Source organism: Heloderma suspectum, chromosome 4, assembly GCF_057233095.1.
Source record: "Heloderma suspectum isolate Gila_16-S chromosome 4, 16-S_ref, whole genome shotgun sequence".
In the NCBI taxonomy this organism is placed as follows: domain Eukaryota; kingdom Metazoa; phylum Chordata; class Lepidosauria; order Squamata; family Helodermatidae; genus Heloderma; species Heloderma suspectum.
The window spans coordinates 121,578,167-121,599,058 of record NC_139461.1 but is presented as its reverse complement, the minus strand read 5'-3'; the positions used below and the strand labels follow the sequence as shown (position 1 = coordinate 121,599,058).

General features: G+C 48.8%; 1 long non-coding RNA gene across 1 annotated transcript in view; it reads right to left on the bottom strand.

Moving 5' to 3' along the window:
• Window positions 1–19,402, bottom strand: part of LOC146347375 (uncharacterized) — an 89,319-nt gene extending 69,917 nt beyond the window's left edge. The window contains exon 1 of the long non-coding RNA XR_014789867.1: window positions 18,763–19,402. This is a non-coding gene — a long non-coding RNA (uncharacterized LOC146347375). The remainder of the gene's footprint in view (window positions 1–18,762) is intronic.
• Window positions 19,403–20,892: the final 1,490 nt, after the last annotated feature.

Sequence of the window (20,892 nt, the reverse complement as noted above, 5' to 3'; positions counted from 1 at the left end):
TCCTTGCATTGTTCATTTAAGAAGGCCTTCTTGTCTCTCCTTGCTATTCTCTGGAACTCTGCATTCAGTTGGATATATCTTCCCCTTTCTCCCATGCTTTTTGCTTCCCTTCTTTCCTCAGCTACTTGTAAAGCCTCATCAGACAGCCACTTGGCTTTCTTGCATTTCTTTTTCTTTGGGATGGATTTCGTTGCTGCCTCCTGAACAATGTTACGGACCTCCGTCCATAGTTCCTCAGGCACTCTGTCTTTCAGGTCTAATCCCTGAAATCTATTCCTCACCTCCACTGTATATTCATCAGGGATATGATTTAGGTCATACCTGAACGGTTTAGTGGTTTTCCCGACGTTCTTCAATTTAAGACGAAATTTTGCAAGAAGCAGCTCATGATCTGAGCCACAGTCAGCTCCAGGTCTTGTTTTTACTGACTGTATAGAGCTTCTCCATCTTTGGCTGCAAAGGACATAATCAATCTGATTTCGATATTGACCATCTGGTGATGTCCATGTGTAGAGTCGTCTCTTTTGCTGTTGGAAAAGAGTGTTTGCTATGATCAGCGTGTTCTCTTGGCAAAACTCTATTAGCTTTTGTCCTGCTTCATTTTGTACACCAAGGCCATGCCTGCCTGTTATCCTGGTGATTTCTTGACTTCCTACTTTAGCATTCCAGTCCCTTATGATGAATCTTTTTTTTGTGCTAGTTCTAGAAGGTGTTGTAGGTCTTCATAGAACTGATCAACCTCAGCTTCTTCGGCATCAGAGGTTGGGGCATAGACTTGAATTACTGTGATGTTGAATGATTTGCCTTGGATTCGTACTGAGATCATTCTATCATTTTTAAGATTGTACCCCAGTACTGCTTTTCCCACCCTTTTGTTGACTATGAGTGCTACTCCATTTCTTCTAAGGGATTCTTGCCCACAATAGTAGATATGATGGTCACCTGAATTAAATTCGCCCATTCCTGTCCATTTTAGTTCGCTGATTCCCAAGATGTCAATGTTCAATCCTGCCATCTCATGTTTGACCACCTCCAGCTTACCTTGATTCATTGATCTAACATTCCAGGTTCCTAAACAATATTGTTCTTTACAGCATCGGATTTTCTTTTCACCACCAGACACATCCACAGCTGAGTGTCCTTTCGGCTTTGGCCCAGCCGCTTCACTCTTTCTGGTGCTACTTGGAAATACCCTCTGCTCTTCCCCAGTAGTATATTGGACACCTTCCGACCTGAGGGGCTCATCTTCCGGCGTCATATCTTGTAGCATTGTGATACGTTCCATGGGATTTTCTTGGCAAGAATACTGGAGTGGGTTGCCATTTCCTTCTCCAGTGGACCACATTTTGTCAGAACTGTCTGCCATGACCTGTCCGTCTTGGGTGGCCCTGCACGGCATAGCTTATGGCTTCACTGAGTTACGCAAGCCCCTTCGCCACAACAAGGCAGTGATCCATGAAGGGGACAGACTCCCCTAGTGCTTTTCAAACCACTGATATTAATATGAGCATGGGGTGGGGGGTGTCCAAATTGCACATGGGACACTGTGCTAATGTCGGCTGCACTAGGCCGTTGTCTGTGTCTCCCAAATCTAAAATGTGCATTGAAGCTCTGCAGGAATCCATTAGCCTGATACTTGAAGTTGCCTCTGCTGCCTCTGTTTCCCTACCGGAGCCTTCCTCTGACAGGTCACCTTGACGCAGCCGCTCTTCATTCCCTGTGATGTTGTGATGCAGCTCAACTGCTGATCAAAACATTTCTAATATCCATTTCCTACCAGGAAGGAAAAAGTATTATTTTGAAAAGTAAAACAGAAGTGCTGATGGGCACACATTGCCAGTTACAGGCGAGCACCCGAGGGACTGTGGTTTACGTTGGCCCTATAATATAGTCCAGTTATAATATTTTCAGGTCGGAGGTGAAGATGAGGTTTATTTGGATTTCAAGCCAAAAATCTAGGGGTGGACGAAAGTCACTTACCTGTCCTCGAAGCTTGTTCGCGGTGGGGGGGAGGTGCTTCGCTGATCCCCCCACGAAGTTCAGGCCAGGGGGGAGGCTTTCCGCCTTGCCCGGCCGAAATTCAGGCCAGGGAGGAGGCTCCTCGCCTTGCCCGGCCGCGAACTCAAATTTAAAAAAAAAAAAAAAAAAAAACGCCCCCGTGATAGGCTACGTGATGATTAACGTAGCCTATCACGGCTAGATCTGCAAAGTCAGCCATGATAGGCTACGTGAATCATCACGTAGCCTATCACGGGTGACTTAAAAAAAAAAAACGTGTACACAAATGGCGGCCCCCATAGGGAGCCACCATTCGCGTTCCTTATTTGGTCGCTGTAGTCTATGTAAAGATTTACGTAGACTACGGCAAAAATAAGGGCAACGCAAATAGCCAAAGGTAAGTCCCGTCCTGGGGGTGTGTGCGGGGGGCAGGGGTGTGTGGAGAATTTCTCCCCGAAACTTGTTTGGGGGGCCGAACATGTTGGCGCTCGGCCCTCCGAAGTTTCGGGGAGAAATTCTCCGCCATCCCTACAAAAATCCTCCATGCAAAACCCCAACAGGCTGCATCAAATGAGGCCGATTGCAGCCTGCCATTCCAGCTACCCAGGGGCTTCACACTACTAGTTCCCATTTTAAATTATGGATGGGCCACTTGTGGCCCTCCAGAAGTTTTGGCTTACAACTCCCATTGGCATTTGTCCTTGGCTATGCCGGCAGGCACACTGGAAATAATTTTTAAGATTCCATTAGACACCATTGGAAAGAGAAAAGCGACCAACTTTTGTGTTCCGTTCTCTGATTTACTCTGCACTTTTTCAAAGGGAGAAGGAGTAAAAATCCCATTGTTTCCAAGTATAGGGGCTTACCAGTAAATAGGTAAGATGTACCCTCCAGTTGAATCCGCCTCTGAGAAGGAAAAGTCTTTGTCCTGTCCTCCGCACCGTAGGTTCACCAAATGTGCTGACCAGGACAACACAAACCAAATTGAACCCCAAAGAGCTGTTTGGCACCTTCGACATTTAGAGATATATTGCAAGCTGAAAATGTCATGCTGGCGAGGGTGAGTGTGAGAATGTATTGTAGACTAGATAGCCCATGCCCTGAGGCTGGAAACTTACACACTTACTAGGGAGTAACCTCCATTAAACACACTGGGATTTACTCCTGGGTAAATCCTCAGTTGCTGACAACACCGGAGGACAGCCCATAAGCTGAGCCCAGAACTTACTTCCCTGTGCCTGAGCCCTAGGCAAGTAGACAGAGGTAGAGAGTAGCTACCACTGTCATGCACTTTTCCCCCCACCCTGATCACCAGCCAGTCCAACAGGACCAGATAGAAAGCCCAGAACTGGGGGCCTCAGCTTTGCTGATCCTGGCCTGAGACAAGGTGAGGAAACTGCCGCCAGAGGTAGCTCCTCGTTATATTTCAAAGTAATACTTGGTTGTTTTTAGCTTCTGAGATTCTAAAACACCTTAAAAAAAACACAACAGTTTTTGGGCACTAAATTCCTGCATTTCTAAAATCTACACCAAATGTCCAGCAACCTCCTCATCATAGGACTCTTAAAGTACCAAAATAGATAGTTGGATACTTTCATTAGGACCAGCCAAAATCCCTAATAAAGATATTGCCCAATTGTGGGTTTCCCTCCCACCTCAAGAGCAATAACACCAGCTACTGGGGCCCCAGGAGGACATGGCCTCCCTCCGGCTCCCCACCCCCATCTAAGTTCCCAGCACACAAGCACAACACAACAACAAGCAACAGTGGCATGCAAGGCACAACCTAGTCTAACTCTGTGCCATCAGGTAAGCCACCTCTCTAAAAATACTTGTCAACATCAACCAGAGGACCAGCACTGACCTACCCTTGATGCTGTAATCAGTCCAGGAACTGTTGCATCGCCCCATGCTTTGTGACATTTAAAATGTGTTTCTGATCTAGCAGCAGCCATTGATTGGCCCCATGGCAGCCAATCATGGATCTCCAATGAATACCCTCACCACCAATCACAAACACCCAATGAGGAGCAGAATAGATGGTCATGGATGGCTGCTCCCTTGCTTCGCCTCCCCTCTCCCACCCTCCACCCAAAAGAAACACACACACACACACAATCTGAAGAAAAGATAGCATGGAACACCTTATCACTGATCTGTGTGTGCATCCCACCCCAGAGATCCGGGGCACCAAAGCAAAGATCTGGGGCTTGGGCCATAGTGCTCCCCTCCTCTGCTTACCATTAAGGATATGTGGACAACTGACATTGCTGCTGGGGCTGTACCTGGTTGGATACAGCAGAGCAGAATTATCAGTCCATCCATGAACAATATTCATTATTGTATTTATCAGGCATCACCTGCTCTTCCTCTGAGGATCTCAGAGCCCCTTGCATAGGTGGGCTTCCCTCCCCCAGATGGCTTACAGGGACAGACATGCTTAGCTTCAGCAGTAGACTGGATCATGTTTTCCCTTAGACATTATTGAATGTGGACAAGAACTTTTGTCCTAAACTGTGGTGCCTTTTTATAGTCTTATTTTCCCCTCTTTGTTCTTGTTTCTGGTTGCAATGATTAAAATAAAAACATAGATTAATAAAGGGAGGGGGAAAGTGATGTAAGTTCTCTGGATGTTCAGTCCATACATTTCTAGAAAAACTACAGTAATCCAGATTAAAGGTCCATGATCTTTCACATGCTTGTTGGATTATTAAAAAAAAAAGTTTCGTAATTTCATGCTGAGCACAATGGCACAAGCTAAAATTGCCCCAGTCTATATTTTCACTGTAGTTTGAATGGATATAATTGTGCTACCCAACCAACATTTGGGGACTCAGGAAAGTGAACAGAATGTACAAACAAGTCCAAATGGCTTGTTTTCAAATGTTATGATTCAGTAGCATATAAAAAGCAAAAGGAACCATTTTGGTGCATAAGGCGGGGGGTGGGGTATAAAATCCACAGCTGGGTAATTTCTTTATTTGGTTGAACCAAGATGTCACAAATAGTGTCCAAGCTTTAGAGTTCTCCAGAACTCTAAATCACACAGAATGCTACAAAAAGAAAGGTGGGGTGGGGGGAGAAGAGGAAAAAACAAAAACAAGTACAACATTTAAGCTAGATATTGTAGCTCTAAGTCTCAAGATGGAGACTGAAGAATGACTGAGTTAATCTGTGCACATTTCTTCAGGTATTAGGTGCCATCTGCTGCCTCCATCTTGAGACTGGGTCTAAATGGAGACCTTATGGGTAAAATATCTAGTCTACTTTTTATGTTATTTTTGTCTGTATAATATTGGGACTTAAATTCCAGAATATGAACCTCTAGAACAACAGAGGTAAAGAACCTGTTCTCCAGATGTTGTTCTACTCCATTTCCCATCAGCCCTACCCAGAATAGCCAATGTGGAGGGCTGATGACATTTGGAGCCCAACATCATCTAGAAGGCCTGCTCTAGAATATGTAGAGCAACAGTTTGGCTTGGCATCATGTTTCAGCTTTTGGGCAATATAATGGTGTACTGCAGTCCTCCAAACCATGATATTCAGTGAATCTCGTAATACTGAATTGAGCATGAGAGTGGCAAGATGATGTCTGGAGAATCCTAGCAATCTCAAGCATTGCTTGTTTGCCCATCTGTAAGCAAAACAGCTATGGCAGCAATCCTGAAAGTAGGTTATAGTTGCAGCCTGTAGGCTTCCCAGTAGCCTTTGTTCATCTGCCTGCAGCCAGATCTTGCTTCTCCACTCTGGGCGTAAGGCACTGGCCATCGCAGCAATGATTTCTGGAGGGGAGGGGGTAGCAAAAGTTGTGACTTTAGCCCATGGTTTTGACTGAGCTGATCTTTCCCTTGGCCATCATCTTTCTGGTAGGGAGGGTTTGAAATTCCCATCAACCTTTGCCCCTCTTAATAGGGTGGCTAATTCTACTTGGCACATAACCATAAAAACATAAACTAAACTGCCAATTTACTGACTTGTGGTTTCAAGCCATATCCTTAATTGGTGATCCTGACCCTCTGAGGGATGCTATTTGTACCAGCTTTTACTAATCCACTCCCCCCATGCATACCCCTCTAATTTGTCAGAAATAAGTATTTCAGAAAGGAAGGAGTTGGAGTCAGGCATAGGAAGAGGAAGAGGTGTTAGAGAGTAGGGTACTGGCAGGTCTTCGGGGGAAGGTTAGGAGGGCAAGATTTCCCTCCTTCAAACAGTCCCCAGGGAAATCACTGCTGACCCAAAGCTGTCATCCTAATGAGGTCATGTACTGTATCCTTGTGAACAATGTTGGCTCCAGAATTTGGGGGAGTCTTTGGCGAGTTGCTCTCAGCAGGCATCCCTGAATGGGCCAGCATCCTTGCCACTTGCCCATTTGCTTGCCCTCTATTTCTGGGTGCAACCCAAACCATAACTCAGAAAGGGAAGGCAGGGCAAATAGAGGCTGCTTCTCTGTCTCCTTGCTCATGCCCTTGGAGAAGACAGGTGAGCAAGGAGCAACAGCAAGAAGGAAGAGCAGGGCCAGGGTTCTCTGAAGATCAGCAGCAGGTCCCCTGCTCTGGTGTGGGCCTTTGCAAGTGACCATCATCCCCTGACACTGGCCCTGCTTCACACACACACACACACACACACACACACACTGTACGGATGAACATTTGTAGAAGGTAAGGAACATAGAAAGTGGCCTTATATCATTAGACAGACCATTAGCTGTCTGTATAAACAATAGCTCAGCATTGTTTACAGTCTAGGGATGGCGGAGAATTTCTCCCCGAAACTTCGGGGGGCCGAGCGCCAACGTGTTCGGCCCCCCGAACAAGTTTCGGGGAGAAATCCTCCGCCCCCCCGCCCCCCCCCCCGGGACGGGACTTACCTTCCCTGAATGTCCCTCCTGGCGGCGGGTCCGGCTGGCGGTTCATCCGGTGTTCGAGCGGGGCGGGAGCGGCAGCCAGTCTTTCGACCGGCTGCCGCCCCCGCCATTGCAATGAAAGAAAAAAAAAAAAACGTCCCCTGATAGGCTACGTGACGATTCACGTAGCCTATCACGGCAAGATTTGCAAAGTCAGCCGTGATAGGCTACGTGAATCGTCACGTAGCCTATCACGGGTGACTTTAAAAAAAAGAAAAGAAAAGTGTGTACGGATAATGGCGGCCCCCATAGGGAACCGCCATTCCCCTTCCTTATTTGGTCGCTGTAGTCTACGTCAATGTTTACATAGACTACGGCGAAAATAAGGGCAACGCTATTTTCGTTGCCCTTATTTTCGCCGTAGTCTACGTAAACATTGACGTAGACTACAGCAACTAAATAAGGAACGCGAATGGCGGCTCCCTATGGGGGCTGCCATTCGCGTACGCGCTTTTTTTTTTTTAAGTCACCCGTGATAGGCTACGTGACGATTCACGTAGCCTATCACGGCTGACTTTCCAGATCTAGCCGTGATAGGCTACGTGAATCGTCACGTAGCCTATCAGGGGACTTTTTTTTTTTTACTTTCGTGTTCGCGGCCGGGCGAGGCGGGAAGCCTCCTCCCCGGCCTGAATTTCGGCCGGGCGAGGCGGGAAGCCTCCCCCCCCCGGCCTGAATTTCGGCCGGGCGAGGCGGGAAGCCTCCCCCCCTGGCCTGAACTTCGCGGGGGGAGCAGCGAAGCGCTCCCTCCCACCGCGAAAAAGCTGCGAGAAAAGGTAAGTGACTTTCGTTCACCCCTAGTTTACACTAGTGCTGTGCTGAAAATTTATCCCACATTTTTCTCGACCATTCTCATTCCATTTGAGAGAAGAGAAATTGCTTCTGAAAAGAAATTCAGTGATGAAGATATTTCAAAGAAATTCCCATGGGTTGGGTTTGGGTGTCTTGGGCTTATTTTACTTAGGAGGTGGCCGAGGAGTGAGCATAAGTGTCCTGTTTTTCATTGTACAATCACCTCTCTGACTGGAGCCTCCTCAGCTTCCCACACTTCAATTAAAGCCCAGTGAAAGGCAACATGAGGTAATTCCTCCCCTAGGGCTTTTTCAGATCAGGATGTGCAGGCAGCCTCACCTCATCCACCTCATCCCTGGACACAGCACTTCCCCCACCTGCATTGCAGTGGATGCAAACTGGGGGCCAGCCTGCCAAGACAGTTCATGCTCTTGCAGCATGAAAAACTGCAAAACCCTTACCAAAAAAGAAAGAAGCTGTGCTAACAAGCCCTGCCAGTGGGGAGCCCAACCTGGGAGGAACTGTTGAGAATTTCTCCTCCCCCTGGAGAAATGTGGTGAAACTGTCTCCGACATTCCTCTGCCCACAAGTAAGGTGGAAAATGTCAACAGACCATTTGAACCCAGCTCTAGTTTACAGTGAATGGCAGCAGATCTCCTGGGCTTCAGAAAGGAGTCTTTCCCAGTTCTATTTGGAGATGCCATGCCAGGAATTGAACCCGGGACTTTCTGGATTCAAAGCACTGTGCTACAGCTGTTCTTCAAAGATTAAAGTTGGAAAACAATGTTAAGGAGAGGGAAGTTTATGGGATGAGGATGAAAAAAAAAGCGTACGCAGATCATTCAGAACCTTTAAAAAAACTGATTTACCAATTTGTATTAAAACTTTTTAAAAAATACTTTTCAGCAGGGGCAGCTATACATTCAGCTGAGAACCATCAGGTGATGCACAAGCATATGGGGATCTGATGTTGGAAATGAAAATGCCCTCACCCGGAGCCAGCTTGTCTGGCTAAAAGGGGGGGGCATTGCGGGCAGGTGGGGTGACATGACGCAGGGGCCTTTGATTGGTGCACCCCAGTGGCACCACCATGCTAGGAGGGGCAGGCTGAGTTGCCTCAAACTCAGCCCCCTTCTCAAACTCAGCTCTCTGGCTCAACGCAGCTAGAGAGAACTACAGCTCTCAACGCAGCTAGAGAGAACTACAGAAACAATGAAGGACACTGGCCTGCTGGAGACCGGTGTCGTCGCGCACGCTGAGGGCCCCAGCTCTTGAGGCTGCAGTGCGCCCGCCCCCTCCTTTCTCCTCGGTTCACGACGAGGGACTTTGGCCTGCTGGAGAACGGCTTTCGTTCCAGCCGCCTGGACTCAGCGTGCTTCTGCGCGCCAAAATCTTCGCTTGGTGATACTGTTTGCCTCCCTCCCTCCTTCGCCGGCTACTTTCCTCTCGCCCGCCCATCCGTTCGGTCTCCTCGTGTACTTCCTCTCCTGCCCACTCGCCCGCCCGCCCGCACACTTGCTCAACACGCCCGCCCGCCCGCCCGCTCGCTCGCCCGCCCTGCCCGCACGCCCGCCCGCTTGCCTGACCGGCCCGCCGGCCGCCGGGCCAGCTCACGGCCCACCTGCCGGCCAGCCTGTCTACCCAGCCACTGGCCTTGCCGGCCTTGCTGGCCTCTTCCTCCTCGTCTTGCCGGCCTCCCTGAGGTGTTGCTCCCAGCGGGGGGCGTCGGTGGGCGGGTGAGCGCGGCGCTGGTGTTTGCCGGCGGCAGTGCTCCCAGCGGTGGTCTGACTGCCCCCCCCCACTGGTCAGCCAAGCCTGCCTGTTGGAGGGGCGCCTGGCTGCTGAGCCGAGTTGGGGTGTGTATATCATAGCCCAATTGGCCGCCTCCCATGGGCTTGGGACGTCTCCCCCCCTCCCAAAATAAATAAATAAATAAATAAATAAATAAATAAAAGGAAGAGCTGCGGCTCAGTGGTAGAGCACATGCTTGGCATGCGGAACGCCCCAGGTTTAATCCCAGCGTCTCCAGGTAGGGCTACGAAAGAATCTTGCCTGAAACTTTGGAGATTGCTGCTGCCAGTCAGTGTCAACAATTCTGTGCTAGATGGACCCAGGGTCTGACTCAGTATAAGGCAGCTTCCTATGTTTGTATGAAAAGAAAGCTTTAATTAGATAAATAATATTATTATTATTAATAATAATAATAATATTAATTAAATTACGATTATTAAATATTTAATTAATAAAATTGCGTAACAGCGGCGACTGCCTGTCTGGCGCCTCCCATGACAAGGTGCCCTCGGCTGTGGGCGCCCACGCTCAAACGCAGCTCCATCACCTTTGGCCCCTGGCTGCGCCTCTTGAAAATCTGATTTTCTATCTAAACTGTAGTGCAGCGCTCCCATCTTCATCCCCAGGCCTCTCTGTCTCGGTCTGGAACTCATACCCGCAGATCTTAAGACTGTGGGGTGGCTGCCTATTGTCTGGGGTACCCAGCGGCTTTATTAACTCTTTGATGGTGTCAAGGGCTCCTTAGAGGGCTCTCTCAGTCTAACCCAGTAGCCTAGTCCAGACACAGACAAAGGGATTCTTTTCAAAGCTTTATTCTTCCTTTGCAACTTAACAACTCTACAGGTATCAACTAGATCTGAGCAGCAGCATCCCTATGCCCTAATTTGGAACAGTTGGTACCCATTTGAAAAGCAATTACTGGCAGACCCCTGAATATAAGGACTAGGGAGATTCCCTCCCCTTTTCCCTCGGATCCTCGGGGCGCAGCCGTTGAGTGCGCGCCTTCACTAAGTCTGCTATCTGTGCTTGGTCACTCCCTGGACTGCTAACTAAAACTAGGAATGTGGGCGGGGGGAGGAAACTCCGTCAGCTGTTGGTCCTGGGAAAGAGGAGCGCGCTTCTCTCCCAGGAGCGACTGCTCTTCCTCAGCATTAGAACTACTCTGGGATTCTATGGGCTCAGTGTCCACCCTGACAGATAGCTTGCTTAATTCACCTCCTGCATCATGCCTCCTAAGAAGGGCCAGGGTGGTAAGAAAGGGAAGGGGAGGGCCCCGCCCCCCCTCCCCAAAAGTCTGCTGCCAAGGCCCGATTCTGACTCTGATGTTGATGCAGACCCAGTACTGGCATCAATTTTTTCTCGTTTGGAAGCTGCTGAGCTTTCCTCGGGGATCCCTCCTCCTCCCCTGGCCAGGCACAAAAATCCTCGGTGGCCCAGCACAAGCGAACATGACAGCAGACCCAACGCTCGTTGCTCCTTTCTATTTCAGATCGCCTGGATGCTATTGAGGCATCCACCTCCTCTTCATCGGCTCTTCCAGAAGGCTCACTGCCTTCAGCGGAGCTCCTTCCTTCTGCTGCCTCATCTTCCCTGGGCGCACAAGCAACAACCTCATTTTTTTCCAGCTGGGGATCAGAGTGTGCCCATGATTGGTACAGCTCGTCTCTGGGTTCAGGGCACCCGGACGCCATTGAGGCCTCCATCTCGCCTTTGCAGGTTCACCATGGCAGCACCCCACCACTGTAGGCAGTCCACCTTCCTGCGGCATCTCCGTCAGCAGTGATCCAAGCAACATCCTCCTCCTTGGGGTTTCGCCCAGGCGACACAGCACACCTGAAGGCGGTCCGCCCTCATGAGGCATCTTCATCAGGAGCAATGCAAGTGGTATCACCTCGGCTGCCCTGGATATGGGTGAGATGACTGCACCTCACCCCAGTTGTTCAGACGGGTGACCCTTAGGGCTGTGGGGTTGCTGCCTTAGCTTACCTACCTGGGGGCGGCTGTCCCTCCCAATGTCATCTCCCTATATGACGCTCGGGCCGCCTGCAGCTCCGTCAGTCACACCCCAGTAACCCCAGCCGCTTAATGCATCATCTTACAGGGTTTTTTCCTGGATTAAGTAGGATCCCTCGCCTGCCCCCGCCCGTTTTGGACATCAATGTAAGGGGCATATCAGATCCCTACGCTAATCTGGCGAGTTGTATTGTCACCAGGGCTACTCCTTCTCGTAATGTCTTTCGCCCGAGGAGGTGTGCGAATGGCTTGTTTAGGCCTCTCGCAGGAGGGCCGCCATTGCCCTTCTCTGCGTAAGGACCTGTTTGACAGGACCTTTCACTCCAATTTTGACTCCTTCCCAGCTGGGGTCGGCAACAGATCTGGCAGTGGCCACATTCACCAGGTGGTCTCCCGCACCGGCCCTCGGCCTATGGCAGGTCCGCTGCTTCAGCACTGCTATCTGTGCTGGGAGTAAAGCCCCAGTGGGCACATGCTCCCAGGACACGTGCAGTTTTCATCGTGAATGCTCCCTTGTAGCAGTCAGCACTCATGCACCTCTTGTCCAATGCTCGGGGAGGGGAAAGTCCCCTTGGAAAAGCCAAGGCAGTAGGAAGCTCCGGATGGCCAATGCCTAGTAAGGTTGGCGCCGATACTCCGGCTTTAAGATACTACCCAACTGGGGGAATGCGTCTTAACTTGGAACATGGTTTATGCTGGGTTCTAGGGCCCCCTAGCATTTTTTCTTTAGGTCAACATAGACCATCCCTACCTCGTAAGCAACATTTCTCCTCGCTAGGCATTGACAGGTTCAGGAGAGGTTAACAATGCAGTACTGGCAGAAGGGTTTTAGCCCCCCCCTTTTTTCCACACCCCGTTAGCTATTCTAGGGATCTCCCTTCTCGAAATGGTGCCCAGGAAATCCTCTAGGGAGTTTATCCTGATTCGTAACCTCTATTTCCTGAGGGCCAGTCAATTATCACGAGATCCCTGATCATCTCTGCTCAGTGTGTCACACCTCTTCGATGAGGCAGCTGTCTTTGTCTGGGATCCCGGCCATGGGTCCCTGATGGGCATGTGCTACATGGAGTCCAAACATGGTGATCAATGTTCTGACCTAACGCAAGTATTGCTTCCCCTTTCTGTTACTTCGGTGCCCCTTAGCTCACAAAGGCTGAGGGCCTGTCTCCCACAGCAACATTCGGTGAAGCCAATCCGATACCCTTAGGTGTTATTCTCACCTTCCTCAGGACAATTTTCAGGTCCGTTAGGCACAGCTCCAAGTCGTTATACATCAGGCATGGCTTCAACTTAGTAGGGCTTTAATGGCACCTCCTTCTGGAAGCGTGAGCCTCTCCTCAAAGCCGGACTGCGGACTCACATGGTTCCGCCCCTACCCCAAGGGGTTTCAGATTCTTAGGGCAGGTCCAATCGTGCAGTGGGTAAAGGCCTGTAGAGTGGAGGCTGCCACCCCCACCAAGCACATTGAGGGATAACCTTATAGCCAAGTCAGTAACCCCCCCCTTCACTATGACAACATGACCACGTTATGCATTCTCCGTCCTCCCGAAATTGGAGGGTCATGTCATGTGTCAGTGTGTTCGCGCTCCAGAGTCAGTATTACAACATCTGGTTCTGGGTCCACCATGTGCCGGGTTAGGCAAACCCAATTTTCGATGCGTTGTCATGAAATTAGGTCAACATCTTCTGGGCCTTAGCCCCATGGGTGCTCCATTCCCAGATCCCATCCTTGCAGTACTATGGGAGATCGGGATACTGAAGCCAGGCATGCCAGCCTGCATTCCATGGCTCTCTGTACAGGAGCCGCCTGCGACAGAGCAGGGTGTGCGTGCCGCGCATTATGCAAAACCTCAGCAATAGGATTCATGGCCCTTATCTATAGATCATGGGCCACAATTGCATGCCTCCTTAAGGAACAACAGACTATTGGGACCATAAGTCGCAAGCTGGCCATTTAGCCTTCCAGCCCACAAAGGTGGGTTTCACTGACTCCATGTCAGAATTTGGGTTTCGGCGTGCAAGATAGTGTTGGGCACAGATGTTTGCCTGCATTAGTAAATTAACCACCCTCTCTCTCTGGATACCCCTTTCGGGCTCCGGGGGGTCATGGCCCTCCATTTGAGCTTTCCAATAAGACGTTTCCCTGTTCCACGTAGCAGCCCTAACGGAATGCAGGGTTGGTCTGGGCTCACAAGGCTGACTTGTCCCGGAGGGCCTTGATTTGCTGCAAGGTACAGGTCTGGCCCAAGGTAATCCATTTACATATTTGGTGATCAAATTGATCGGCATGGCAAGGGCACGGCAGTGGCCCATGGCCAAATGTAGGGATGGTGGAGAATTTCTCCCCGAAACTTCGGGGGGCCGAGCGCCAACGTGTTCGGCCCCCCGAACAAGTTTCGGGGAGAAATCCTCCGCCCCCCCACCCCCCGCCCCCCCCGGGACGGGACTTACCTTCCCTGAATGTCCCTCCCGGCGGCGGGTCCGGCTGGCGGTTCGTCCGGTGTTCGAGCGGGGCGGGAGTGGCAGCCGGTCTTTCAACCGGCTGCCGCCCCCGCCATTGCAATGAAAGAAAAAAAAAAAAACATGTCCCCTGATAGGCTACGTGATGATTCACGTAGCCTATCACGGCAAGATTTGCAAAGTCAGCCATGATAGGCTACGTGAATCGTCACGTAGCCTATCACGGGTGACTTTAAAAAAAAAAAAAAAGCGCGTACGCGAATGGCGGCCCCCATAAGGAGCCGCCATTCGCGTTCCTTATTTAGTTGCTGTAGTCTACGTCAATGTTTACGTAGACTACGGCGAAAATAAGGGCAACGCGTTGTCCTTATTTTCGCCGTAGTCTACGTAAACATTGACGTAGACTACAGCAACTAAATAAGGAACGCGAATGGCGGCTCCCTATGGGGGCCGCCATTCGCGTACGCGCTTTTTTTTTTTTTTAAAGTCACCCGTGATAGGCTACGTGACGATTCACGTAGCCTATCACGGCTGACTTTCCAGATCTAGCCGTGATAGGCTACGTGAATCGTCACGTAGCCTATCAGGGGACGTGTTTTTTTTTTTTTTTTTACGTTTGAGTTCGCGGCTGGGCGAGGCGGGAAGCCTCCTCCCCGGCCTGAATTTCGGCTGGGCGAGGCGGGAAGCCTCCCCCCCCGGCCTGAATTTCGGCCGGGCGAGGCGGGAAGCCTCCCCCCCCGGCCTGAACTTCGCAGGGGGAGCAGCGAAGCGCTCCCTCCCACCGCGAAAAAGCTTTGGCGAAAGGTAAGGGACTTTCATCCACCCCTAGCCAAATGCAAGTCAATGGATTATGCTCTGGCTGCACCTTATGGGTTTTTATGGCATGCCACGGGTCTGAGGAGGGTTCTCCTTTTTTTATCACTTCAACGGTTTGCTGTTGACTTAAGGGCAATTGTGTAGTTTCCCTTAATGTGCTTCTTCCTGAGACCAGCAGACTCATTGTACGCCGGTACGGGTGCTCTTACATGGGCACGTTTTGATGTCTGGAGCTGCATGAAGAGCTTGTATGTCTTCTTCAGAATTCAGCTTCTGTCACCCTGTCACATTAAGATCCAGTGGCTCCATAGACGTGGCATACGGTGGGAGTCCCCTCCTCACTCTGTCCCACCAAGTTTGTCAGTCTTCCTCCGCAGGTCCAGGTGCTGCGCATTGGAGGGAATGACTTCGGCTGTAAGCCAGGTGAGGACCTGATGGAACAGGCCTTGGTTGAGATGCAGGTGGTCTGGCATACCTGGCCAGAAGTAGCCTATTGCAGCCCTCACTGCTCCCATGGATCAATGGGAAGGAATGGAATGACGTTGCCAGTGGCAGGGCACATTGGAAAGTGCACAGAGAAATGGCTTATTGCCAGGTGAATGAGGTGATGGATGCACCACCCGCCAGGGAATTCTGTGAACATGGAGGGAGCGTTACAGGTAGGACGGTGTCCGCCTGTCTCATTTAGTGAATAACATATGTCTGTCTGATCTGCCAAGGGGCCTGCAGGAAGTTCTTCTGCGCAGGTGGGGGAAGTTTCACAAGCTCTAGGCTTGTGACTCCTGTGGCAGCTAGGATGGGCAAAACAGGGAAGTAGGGATGGTGTGCATGCAAAGGTACCTTATGGTGACAGGTGACGCCTGAGGGCCCCCCGAACGGGTTGTGCAGCTCGGCGGGGGGATAAGGGTTGCCTGGGAGACCAACCCTACTCACTCACCCAGGTGTTTCGCGGCACCGGGTTGGGGGTGACACCGGAAGGTCTACCTCCCCCAGAAGGGGCAGTCCAGAGGGATGGCGAGATCACCGCCACCCCTCAGGCTGGGTATGTTTTTGCCCAAGAAGTGCCAGCTAGCCGCTGACACAGTTAGATGCCCGTCCTAGTTACCCCTTTGCAGGTATTTCAATAAATGTGGCCCAATTTTCAACCCAAGCTTGTTGTCTGCGTCTTCTTAACCCATCTCCGCTCGCAGTTGGGAATCCTTAAGGAAAGGCATTTTCACAAATGAGTTTCTTGTTGTTGTTTTTTGTTGCTATTCTTCATATATTTACTTCCCCTCTGGCATCATCCATGAGAATACAGAAATATACTAATCATGGACTGAAAACATGCAATTTCTGACAAAACAGGTTGGACTTACAAAAGATGAGCATGACTAGAGATGGAGGGGGATGATTGCCCCCCCCCCATTGCAATTCTGAATGGATAGTTCTTTCTGAGCTTTTTTCCAAGAGGTGTCTGAAATTTCAGAAAGAGCTGGTCCCTTCCAAATTCTTCACTCTCAGCTCTCCATTGTCCTAGACTTCTCTTCAATTAGGGTGCAATCCTATCGAGGTAGATGACAACCTCTGAACTCAGAGGCTGATGCCCATCCAATACAGGGCAGACAGAGCTCCTCTGTGCTCCACCCACCCTGCATTTGTGGCTAGCTAGACATATATTTTTGCACATCTAGCCACAGCTTCAGGGAGAGGGAGGCAAGGGGCCTAGATACCTGATAGGAAGCTGTCTAAAGTGGCTTGTGTGATATCCTCCTCTCCCTGCTCCCAGGACTTCTCCCGTTCCCCCATCTCCACACTCCATTTACAAGCACAGAGAGACAACAACGGCATGGAAAGGACAGCTATGGGAGGGGCAGGGTAAGGGGTGAGGAGTGCTGTTTCTGGAAGCTGAGGTCGGACGATCTCGGTTTCCAGAAACTGAAAAATCCTATGGCTGTCTAGACAGTGTCTAGTGGCCATAGGTTTGCTCTCCCCATTTTCTTCTTCACTGCAGATAGGTGAGTTTGGGGGAAAGGGTGGGGATTTATGATCACAAAAACAGTATTCAAAGTGATTTGAGTTCAGCTCATAAAAAGCTTATTATTTCCAAACTGGGATAGGGAATCACCCTCTCCCAATTATGGCAACATTATTCACTAAAACTGATATTTATAACAGACTGTAGCATGTGCCTCATGTCTCACTGAATCTTCCAGAGTTTTATCAAGCCAATAATTTATAACCCACTGTGTTTGAGCTTGCCATATTAGGTTGCTATATTAGGTACACACAGTGTTGAAAGTTGGTAAAATATACATGCTATGAAATCATTGATTGAGCATACGCAGCTGCTAAGAAAAAATGGCAAAATATCCTGCAAATGGAAGAGCTTTGTGCAAATTCTCCAAACTGGAGCTTAGGAGTAAGATTCTTGATATTTTGTTTTGTTTTGTCAGGTTGCAAATGAATTTTCTTACAGATTTGCCTGGACTCGAGATGTTAGTCTTCATATCAGGGAAGTTGTGATCTCCCTGGGTTCCTCTCCTGCTTTATTCTCCTCTGAAGATCAAGATGCAGTGGTTGATATTTGATCTTCTGAGCTCTTGATAGAATTCAACTGCTCATCACATGTGCTGTTCTGCACCCTGTGATCCATAATGTTACAAACATAGGAAGTTGCCTTATAATGAGTCAGATCATTGGTCCATCTAGCCCAGAATTATTGGCACTGATTGGCAGTTTCAGGCTGGTGTTTTTCCAGACCCACCTGGAGATGCTGAGGATAACCTTGGGACCTTCTGAATGCAAACCATATGCTCTGCCACTGAGCTACAGCTCTCCCCTGCCCCATGTTCAACATCTGTGAAGGCTATGAAGGCAGCATTGTCTTAGTATAAAGCAAAGTGGTGGATGGGCTTTGTTGTGCACATGCAGATATATATAATGTGTATTGTGGTGTGCGAGGCTTTTTAGGTTCAAACTGGATGTGACACTAAATGGACAATTAGGAATCAAGTCACTTTTTAAAAAAAGCATGAGGGTATGGGACAACTTTTATTTGGACCATAGCAGGGGAGGAAAGGATTAAATGACTCATCACCATGTTCTGCTGTCCCAACTAATATTGGACTCTTTCAAAAACAGTTTGTGATATGGTATTGAGGTTTGCTGTTCAAAGGAAAAAGTCAGTCATCTCACTGGGCATGCCCAGAATTGCTCTTTAGAAAGATACATGCTGCAGTTAGATAAGGGCAAGCCCTCTGGAAAAACCTGGATAACTTCCCTAAGCAAATTGATGTGCTCAGAAAGTTGTTACAACCAGGGCTGGATTATCCATTAGGCACAATATGCACTGTGCCTAGGGTTCATGAAACTCCCTAGGTCCTATGAAAAAGTGTGGGGTCTACAAAACTATTAAATTCAATTAATGCAAATAATTGTTTATTTAGCAGTTTACTCCAGCAGGTATAAGTGTCTTAAGTAAATGTAAATTAAACATAACCTTTGCATCTTTTTTTTTTTATCAAAATCACAGATTACATCTTCATATTCCATTTTTTTGCAAAAGCTCATTCTCAATTGAGAGTCATGCAATTGAAGGTAGCAGTTTCTGTCCCATGGAAAAGGCTTTGAAAAAGAGTGTTCCCCTTCACTTGTTCCAAAAATGGCAAGCTATATTCGAAAAGCAATGTTGATATATGGAAACCTGTCACCAACGTGTCTGTTATTTGTGCAATGACAGTTTCTGCCACACATTTTCTCTCTGTCTGCCTACATACGTGAGGACAATAGACATTCGTCTGTGAATGCATGTTCAAGATCTGATCGATAGGTGTCTGCTAATACTAGTGCTGCTGTACCAAACCCTGTCCTGGACAGTCCACTTTCCTGCAAAAGGGGCAGTTGTTTTTTGGATCCCTTTGCAGAGATAGAATTTCAGAGAGAGAGAGAGAGAGAGAGAGAGAGAGAGAGAGAGAGATCTTAGTGTGCAATGCTTAAGGGCTTACCTGATTGTAAGGCGGTGGCTGAAGTGTATGTGTGTGTGCTCCTCCTTTTTCAACTGCAGTTGCATTCTCCTGTGATTTGCAGCCTCCGAGGCTGCTTGCATTTTCTGAAAAGCCCACTAGAAGACTTAGCCAGGACCTCCTCCCTTGGGGCTTTCCAGTACTGCTGCCTACTGCATCCTTGAAAGCTGAGTGAGGATGAGGAAGTGGTGGTTGTGGCTGTGTCCTTTTAACAATAACAAAAAAAAATATGCCTCGCTTATTTATGTAAATTGACAACAGTGGGATTTGTGGGAGCAGTTAGCCCCACACACTTTTGCCTTTAGCTTGACCTACACTTTACCCCACCCACCACTGGAATCTGGACTTGGGAACTGCTCCAATTCAGTAGATATTGAAGTCCGAACTGCCTTTCCCTTCTCCCAACTGCTACGGCTGCCACTCAGACTTCCTTTGCTGTACTGGAAAAGACTGCATAGGTCCCAGGGGACATCTTCCACCCCCAGGAAGTAGCTTCAAGGGGCAATTCATAGGAGAGCAGGTCTCTTCATCTGGACTAAAGGTGTTGTAGTAAAAAATGTAACCTAAAAGCCATTGTATGTGCCTTAAGCAGCACGTAGTACTGTAAGAGCTGCAGATGCCTGGAATGAGTGAGCAGTAACCCTAAGATAAGGTAGCTAGGCAAACTGCTGGCAACCAATCAAAGTGACACACTGGCTAAGGAATGCAAGCTGAGGTGATAAAACTGTAGTGTGGGAGTTGCCCAGGGTCAAATCTGCTTTTGAGCATGAGCTTCTTTGTCAAACTGTTTGCAAACAGTAAAATCCAGTTGGACTAGCCTCCAGGGGGCGACACTAGCAATTTGTGCAACAGTGTCAGTGATGGATCCCTTTGGTGGCTGGCTGGGAGTGGCTGGCATTTCTCCTACTCCAAGTTGCAACCTACTTGAAAATTTGGTGTAAGATGTATGAAGGGAGCTGCAGTACATGAAAGCTTTTCCCCTAAACAACCCTTTAAGATACTACATGATTCATTGTTGTGTTTTCTACAATATCCTAACATGTAACTCAGTGGTAGAGCACATACTTTGTATACATAAGGTTCGAGGTTCAGTCCCTGTCATCTCCAAGTAGGGCTAGAAAAACTCCTGCCTAAAACCCCAGAAAGCCCCTGTCAGTCAGTGCTGACATTACTTCTTAGTGGACCAGTGACTGGTCTGTCTCAGTATAAGGCAGTTTCATATGTTCCTATGGCTAAAAAGGTAAAGGTAAAGGTGTCCCCAACCAGTCATGTCCGACTCTAGGGTGCGGTGCTCAACCCCGTTTCTAAGCCGAAGAGCCAGCGCTGTCCAAAGACACTTCCGTGGTCATGTGGCCTGCATGACTGAACACCAAGGTGCACAGAACGCTGTTACCTTTCCCGCCAAAGCGGTACCTATTTATCTACTTGCAATTTCTTGCTTTCAAACTGCTAGGTTGGCAGGAGCTGGGACTGAAGACAGGAGCTCACTCCGTCAGGCAGCACTCGGATCTCGAACTGCTGACCTACCGACCTTCCAGTCTGTAGTTCAGCGTCTTAACCACTAAGCCACCCCCCCCCCACTAAGCCACTGCAGCCCCTACCTTGTAAGAATTCTCAGATTTTGGTCTTCTTCTCACAGAACGTTTATCCTGCTAAGGAGATTGGTTACTCACAGAAGTTTGAGGGTCCTTTAGATGATGTCGTCAACCTCCAGGGCATCTCTTACACAAATGACCTTTATTCCATTTTTTAAAAGATCAGAAATAATGAACTATCAAATTACAGTGTTTGAGTTCGGCTTGTGTTCCTTCATGAAAAAGAAAAGCTCACAATAAGAGTAGCTACACCACAGCACCATCTACTGGCTGTATAATGAAACATATCAAAGGCTTAGATAAAGCGGGGGGGGGAGGAGTGGGGAAAGAATCATGTGAAAAGAAATTCTGTCATGATCCCGCATTTAAAACAGAAGCAGAAAGCCCTGTTTAAAATGTGGGATTTTAGGCTGGTGCAGAGATTCTCTTTGTTCTCACAGCACAATAAGAAGGGTGAATAGTAAGCACAATTTCCATTAAAATTAAAATTTGCCATCTCAAAAAAAGTTCCTGCATT